The sequence below is a fragment of the Alosa alosa genome, chromosome 19 (assembly GCF_017589495.1).
Source record: "Alosa alosa isolate M-15738 ecotype Scorff River chromosome 19, AALO_Geno_1.1, whole genome shotgun sequence".
Lineage (NCBI taxonomy): Eukaryota > Metazoa > Chordata > Actinopteri > Clupeiformes > Clupeidae > Alosa > Alosa alosa.
The window spans coordinates 7,751,217-7,758,716 of record NC_063207.1 but is presented as its reverse complement, the minus strand read 5'-3'; positions in this window follow the sequence as shown (position 1 = coordinate 7,758,716).

Below are 7,500 nucleotides of genomic sequence, written 5' to 3'. Positions count from 1 at the left end.
CAAATAATCATTGAGCCTCACAACATGAACACTACTGTAAATTCAGACACACCTCCTTCACGGAGATGATGTTGTTGTGTTGTTGTTCCCCATCTGTCCAGCAGATGGCCCTGTCTACCATGAAATGAGTAATGGTACAAGGGTGATGCATTGCTCCCGACTACATTTCAGGAAAGTTCCATGCGGTAAAGTGCTGTTCGGAGGTTTTTTCTGCTGCAACAGAAACTTTAGTTAAAAGTTACCAAGTCCATTCATTGTCTCCTTGGTTGTCCTTGAAGAGTCAGCATTGATTGGTGAAACCTAAATAGCAGTATATCAGAGGCTGGCATTTGAATCATTGCTCTCAGCTGTGGCAAGAAATCATCTATGTCACAAAAGGTAATATCTGCTGGTTACCCTAATCCGTGTTATTTTTTTGCTCTCTTATTGTATTTTAAATGTCCCAATTAAAACGTAATTGTAATTTGCCATACTTGTGATACACTCTGTTTACTGTAAGTGTTAGGAAGCTGATTCTTTGAAACATACAGAGTGTTGAGATCAGATGCAGTGGGGCATCTGTACTTTAAGAGATTCTTTTTTTTAACTTATAGCTTGAAGACCTCACAGTCAAACTGACATTTTACAGACCAGGTATGAGATTCCCCACCACTTTTACCATTTAACCATACCAACAATGTTTTTGTTTAGATTTGTGTGCGTGTGTGTTGTGTGTGTGTGTGTGTGTGTGTGTGTGTGTGTGTATGCACGCCTATATGGTGCACACATTTGATAGTGAATGAAAGTCATGCAATTGCATGTTACATAGAGATGTACAGTATGTAAATGAAGTTCTTGTAAATTGTGTCTGCTTCTCACCTTGCAGAACTGCCTGTCCTCTGCGTACCTGTGTGAGGGGTGTCCTTGGGAGAACGGAAGGAGAAAAAGGTGAGTGCTTTTGTGTTTTAAGCCAGTGCATTTATTTTGGGGGTGGGACAATACGCGTGTGTGTGGTGTGTGTTTCATGAAGCCCCCTGTGCTTGTTAGAGATGCATGTGTTTGTTCTAGAGGTCCAGATGTAGATTTCAGGATTTTTCTCTCCACGCTCGATGGCTTTCTTCTCAAGTTAAGTTTGAACCCTTTGGAAATACAAACGAGAGTGATACTTATAGAGTATAACTAGGATGTTTGAAACAGTAACATATCTGTGTATATGTTGCATGCATCAATAACAAAGACCTCCTCTTTGTCTAAATTTAGATCATCTTATATCAGTACTTAAGATGAGAATCAGAGTGAAAGCAATGAGTCATCTTACGTAAACACATCTGTGTGTCTGTATAGCTGTGGGATTGCGAGCGAGGCAGGAAATTACCCAGCGAAGGAAACTGTAACACTGTCTTTCTGTAATATGAGTTTACAATTTCAATTTGAGTCACTACAACTATTTGAATTAATCAACATCCACATTTTTATTTCTTAAATATGGAGATAATCGGCAAATGGAGATTTGGGTAAAGAATTTAGGTTTAGGTTTTCAAAAATGTTTTATGCATAACATATCTCACCCTCCTTTATCAATACTGTTTTTTTCAGAAATAAATACAAAAGATGATGACTGCATAATACAAGTCTCCATGCAATGGGAGCAAAAGAGAAAAACAAATAATTACAGACAGATGAACATTCATTCTGAACTCTATTCTATTGCATTCTATTGTATTCTATTGTATTCTATTGTATTCTATTGCATTCTATTGTATTCTATTGTATTCTATTCCATTCTATTCTTTTCTATTCTATAACTATATTCTATCTTTCCTGTCTCTTTTAAATGATACGCAAGCCAGGAGACTCCCCGCCCTGAGCCCTGCCATTTGAATAAATGTACATGTTCCCCCCTACGAATCCATGCTAAATACAGAAGTGTCCCATGCTCGTTTAATTTCTGTTGGGTTTAGCTTGGGGGAGAGCGTGCCAGACGGCGCGAGTGCCCTTATTTCACTTAGCAGTTATACAAATCCAATTTAAATAGCAGTTACGAGATCTCGCAGGTATCTTTTGTCCTTTAATCAAATCCTGTTTACTGTTGTGGCAATTATTTTCAATTTACCCACTTAAAGGAGACTGGAAGTGGTCCACCAGGGGCTCTAGAAGGAGAGAGAGAGAGAGATAGAAGAGAGAGAGAGAGAGGGCGAGAGAGGGAGAGAGGGAGAGAGGGAGTCAAAAACAGCTTGCAAACACATAACCTCCAAAAGAGCGTTTTAGCTCTATCTGCTCTCATCTGGCACGGCGTGATTTAATTTCCGAGCCCTTAAACATGACGAATTACTGCGCTTGTCTTCACTTAATGCTTTTAACAGATCCCAATAAACTGCATTAATCAGGTGAGCGCCGGGCCCAGGGCTGCAAGCTGGAGTTGCTCATTTACCTTATTAGTCGGTGACTTTAGCGCATAACCAGGTGGATAATCTTACAGCTTTACAGCGTTAATTATGCCATAATCAGTTCAGCAGTTGGCCTTCAAAAAAGCAAGAGAGAGAGAGAGAGAAAAGAGAGAGAGAGAGAGAGAGAGAGAAGCTAGGAGCAAGCTAACGCCTCTCTGAGCTTTATTCCCCCTGATTCCACGACACTCACTCACACCAACCCACATTCCAACAGTCGTCGGCACCGGACCCCTTTGACAAAGCATGTGAAGGGCAGGCTAACTTTGTAGGACAAGACAAAGCTTAAACATATGGCTTGATTCCCCCAGGTCCTCTCTATCCAGAGAGTCAGCCTACGAGGCCTGGTGGATTTTCTGATGACAGGGGGCACGACTTTTAAATGCCTACCATTACCATGTCTAGATATAGTTTTTCCCAACAGATTGGCCGAGATCATTTCTGAATTGCTTCAGTATTTAGAGCATAATAAATGTTCATATATGGTCTTGGCTTGTCAGCTGCTATTTTGAAAGGCGTTTGAAAGGCTCAGAGAGGGGAAGTGTTATGCTGTACACACCTAAATATTAACTCACTTTGGAACAAAACTGTCCCACGTTTGGCCCAGATGCGGCACGGATCTGGCTGAGATCTGGCCTCCCATCACCGGAGCAGAGAGCAGTGTGCTAATCACTCATTTTGCTCCTTACGTGTTTGTTTCCTCTCCCTATATCAGCAAATGCCTCCGCAAATGTTTCACGCTGGGAAATAAATATCTGCTATTTAACTTCATTATGATAAATCAAATGAGTGCTTCTCTGGGCCTTAATGAAGACGAAGTGAAATATGGATGTTTTTCTCATTGCGTTTCAGCCCAATTAAGTGGGCCATTTAATGCTAATTAACCACTAAACTTCAATTTGTGTCGAGCTATTCAGTCTTTTTGAATTTCCTGCTCTCAAATGTGACTTCCTGCAGGAAGCCCAGTCAACAGACATCTGTGTGCAGAGCAATCTCACACCTTCATTAAACACAAACAAAGACAGGCATGATGCGCCATTCAAATATGCTGCAAACAAAACAACTAAACAAACAAACAAACAAACAAAGAACACATCACATCACAAAAAAAACATTTGTTACTGCAGATTGCCACTGTTGAGAAATGTGATGCTTTATGTAGCGGCGTGTAATTTTGGCGTACACATCACAAATAATATCATTAAACAGGTCTCAGTTAGGTCTTTAAAATGTGCTTTTTGACAGTGAATTAATCACTGATCATTAGGGTTTTCCACAACCGTCACAATTCTGGTAATTTAGGAGACTTATTGCTAAAATGACATCTCATTATTGAATGTGAATACATGCTTCCAACCTTAATTACAGAGAAATTAATTGCCAGCAGTTTGTATATTATATCAATTACAGTCACAAAGCACACATTTATATGCCCTCAAATCTAATAGCATTAATGGCAAATTGAGCCCCAGCTGTGTGGCGGTTTCTGTGTTCTCGGAGATCCTGAATAAGTAAATATTTAACTCCCCGACAGCCTCAGGACGGCCTGTCAGTGCTGTGAATGGTTAAGATTTCACTTACGGTGGAACGCCTTCAAAAGTGGCCCATCCCAACCAGGTTAGACAGACCCATGACAGGCACAAACATCTGCTGCCCTGTTCAATTTCACAAAACAAGAAAAGGAAGAGAGAGGGGGGTGCGGGGGTGAAGGGGTGTGTGTGTGTCGGGGGGGTGGGGGGTGAAGGGGTGTGTGTGTGTGTGTGTGTGTGTGTGGGGTGGGGTGGGGTTGGGGAGCTTGACACCCATACAATTGCTGCCGGAAATAGCATGAGCCTTTCCAAGATTAAAGCAGGCATACTAATGCCTGCTTATTCAAGTGTTTGATAAACCGGCACAGTTGTAGCGTGTGACAGCAGACACACACGCCGCTCCTACCGGGCGGAGTGCAGACGAGCAGACGAGAGAGAGAGAGAGAGAGAGAGAGAGAGAGAGAGAGAGAGAGAGAGAGAGTGAGGGAGTGGAGGAAAGAAGCCTGGAGCTTGGCAGTCAGAAGTTAAGAGTCATATGTTAATTCATCTGGGGGGATTTTTGACGTCTTGCCAGCAGTTTTCCCCTCAACATGGTTGTTTTCTGGTTTTCCCCCCTCCGCAATAAAAACACCAGGCTCACAGTCCACTCACAGCCTGTCTACTCGGACACTGACAAAGAGAGAGAAGGAGGGGGGGCAAAAGGAAAGAAAAAAAGGAGACAGAGAAAGAGATAAAGGGACAGGAAGAGAGAGAAATAAATTAATAGATAGATAGATAGATAGATAGATAGATAGATAGATAGATAGATAGATAGATAGAGTGAGAGACATAGAGGTGAATAGAGGGATAGAGAGAGAGAGAGAGCAGGTCAGTTTGATGGTCTGGTTAATATTCGGACATTAGTAAATATAAGAGAGACAGACAGAGATAAAGACAAGCAGAGGGTGACAGAGAGAGAGAAAGAGAGAGAGAGAGAGAGAGAGAGAGATGGAGAGCTATTTTGACATGAGTAAATGGCATTGGAGGGCGACAGACATGTGCAGCACAGCAAGAGTTGGGCCGGCATCGGGAGAGACGATGTCAGCCAAAGTTCACTGGACAGAGAAGGCCTGGTCAGGAAAGGAACACTCCCTCTTCATCTCCCATGGACTAATCAAACATGATGGGCGAAATCTACCCGAAAACGGACCCTTTTATTTCAAACAGTGATAGTGTTTATGGCTTGGTGTTGATGATATCAAAAGAAGATGGCAAATGCATTCATTTGACATGTTAAGTTAAGTTGGTTGATATTAATGTTGGTTTTAATATTTAATGTTTAACACTGATAAGGTGACACTACAGTAGACTTAATCAGCCAAGTATAGTAGTTACTGTAGTTAGACTATAATGTAAAGATCCTTACATTATAAAGCTATTAGTGGTAAAGATTATCATAATGACATACTTTTGGTGTGCTTAGATTAATATTATGCTGATTTTCTCAACATCCTTAGCTTTTAGTTTTAATCAGGATGATCTATGGGAAAATATGTTGCCTTGGCAAAATTTTGGCTAGTTGTAGTTTAACATAATGGCTGACCAAGGTGATGCAGTTCTCTGTGCGGAGGCACATTAGTTGTAACAGCTATGTAAGGTAATTCTTAGCGAATAATACATCAAGTCACAGATGGCTAAAAGAAGGTCACGGTAAGCCACTGCACACAAAACTTGAGAAAGAAAGAAAGGAGGGGGGGAGAAAGCCCTGGTGCACGGTACACACTCACACACCTAGGCAATTAATCATTATTAGTGGTTAATCATTACCAGTTCATTAGTTCAGATCATCTATCCTCAGACTGCAGCCTGACTGAAGGGCCTCAGCGGCTTGGGATTGGTGTGTGTGTGTGTGTGTGTGTGCGTGTGTGTGCGTGCGTGCGTGTGTGTGTGTGTGTGTGTGTGTGTGTGTGTGTGCGTGCGTGTGTGCATGCGTGTGTGCGTGTGTGTGTGTGTGTGTGTGCGTGCGTGTTTGCGTGCGTGCGTGTGTGTGTGTGTGTGTGTTTATGTTGGGAGGTGGTAGCGGTGTTGGGGGCACTCGTCACACAGCAGCAACAAAAGGAGTGGCTAGGGGAAAAACCTCCTGCTTGTTTGAAATTGACAAATGGAGCCGACGCCTGTTGTGAATGTGGAAATGTCCTGAGCTGATGTCTAAAGAGGGGGGAGGAGGAGAGGTGGAGGAGGAGGAGAGGAGGAAGAGAGGGGAGGAGGAGAGGGGGAAGAGGAGAGGAGGAAGAGGGGGGAGGAGGAAGAGAGGGGGTCTGCCACTCTTCTCTTGTTCTCTTGCTCTCTCGCTCTCTTGCTCACTTCCTCCTTCTCTCATTTTCCATCTCAATCTTTTTTCCTCTGTCCCTTTCTCATTCTGCCTTTTTTCTGTTTTCTCTCTCTCTTTCTTTCTCTCTGTATCCCCCCCTCTGTATCCCCCCCCTCTCTCTCTTTGTGTATTATCTCACTTTCACTCTGTTTTACTTTCTTTGTCTCTTATCACTCTTTCTCTCTGTCCCTCTACCTCTTCTCTCTATTCCCTCTCTCACTCTTCTTCCTCTCTTTCTCTCTCTTCCCTTCTTTCTCTCTCTCTCTTTCGCTCTCTCTCTTCTCTAGCCCTTCACCTGCTCCTGGAGGGGTGCAGGCATGTGGAGCGATATGCATGGCGCTTTACCACTCCCGCTCCTCCATCATCTACTGTCAGAGGGGTGCTAGGCTCCTGTGTGTGTGTCAGAGGGGTGCTGGGCTTCGGTGTGAGTGTGTGTGTGTGTGTGTGTGTGTGTGTGTGTGTGTGTGTGTGTGCGCATGCGTGTGTGTGAGAGAGGGGTGTTGGGCTCCGGTGTGAGTGTGTGTGTGCGTGTGTCAGAGGGGGTGCTGGGCCCGGGTATGTGTGTGTGTGTGTGTGTGTGTGTGTGGGGGTGGTTCAGAGGGTGCTGGGCTCGGTTATGTGTGTGTGTGTGTCAGAGGGGTGCTGGGCTTGGGTGTGTGTGTGTGTCAGAGGGGTGCTGGGCTCTGGTGCTGGCCGGCCTGCATGCCCGCTGTGATTGATGGAGCCGCTCAGCACTGGTTTGGGTGGCTGCTAAGGGTCCACTACCGTCCAGGGAGCCGCTCTGTGTGTGTGTGTGTGTGTGTGTGTGTGTGTGTGTGTGTGTGTGTGTGTGTGGGGACGGGTGGGTGGTGTTAGAGGCCTCTCACTCCTTCGCCGGTGGGGGCCATTCTGTACCTTGGAAGCTAAGGACCCCCTGCAACCCCCCACCCCAAGGGAGTCTTCCTGCTGACACAACCCCCACCCCCCGACCCACCCACACACACACACACACACACACACACACACACACAGCTGGGTCAAAGGGTCAGACGGTACTAGGGAGGTAGAGCACCCACCCCCACACACACACAAACTATACAGCCATTCCACTCACTTAATGATTCCGCGCTCTGCAAGAGTTATGATGGTCTTTTTCAGTGGTCTGGTATCCTTTACGGACTCTAAAGACATATGTGTGAGCCCTGTTCATCAGGGTCAT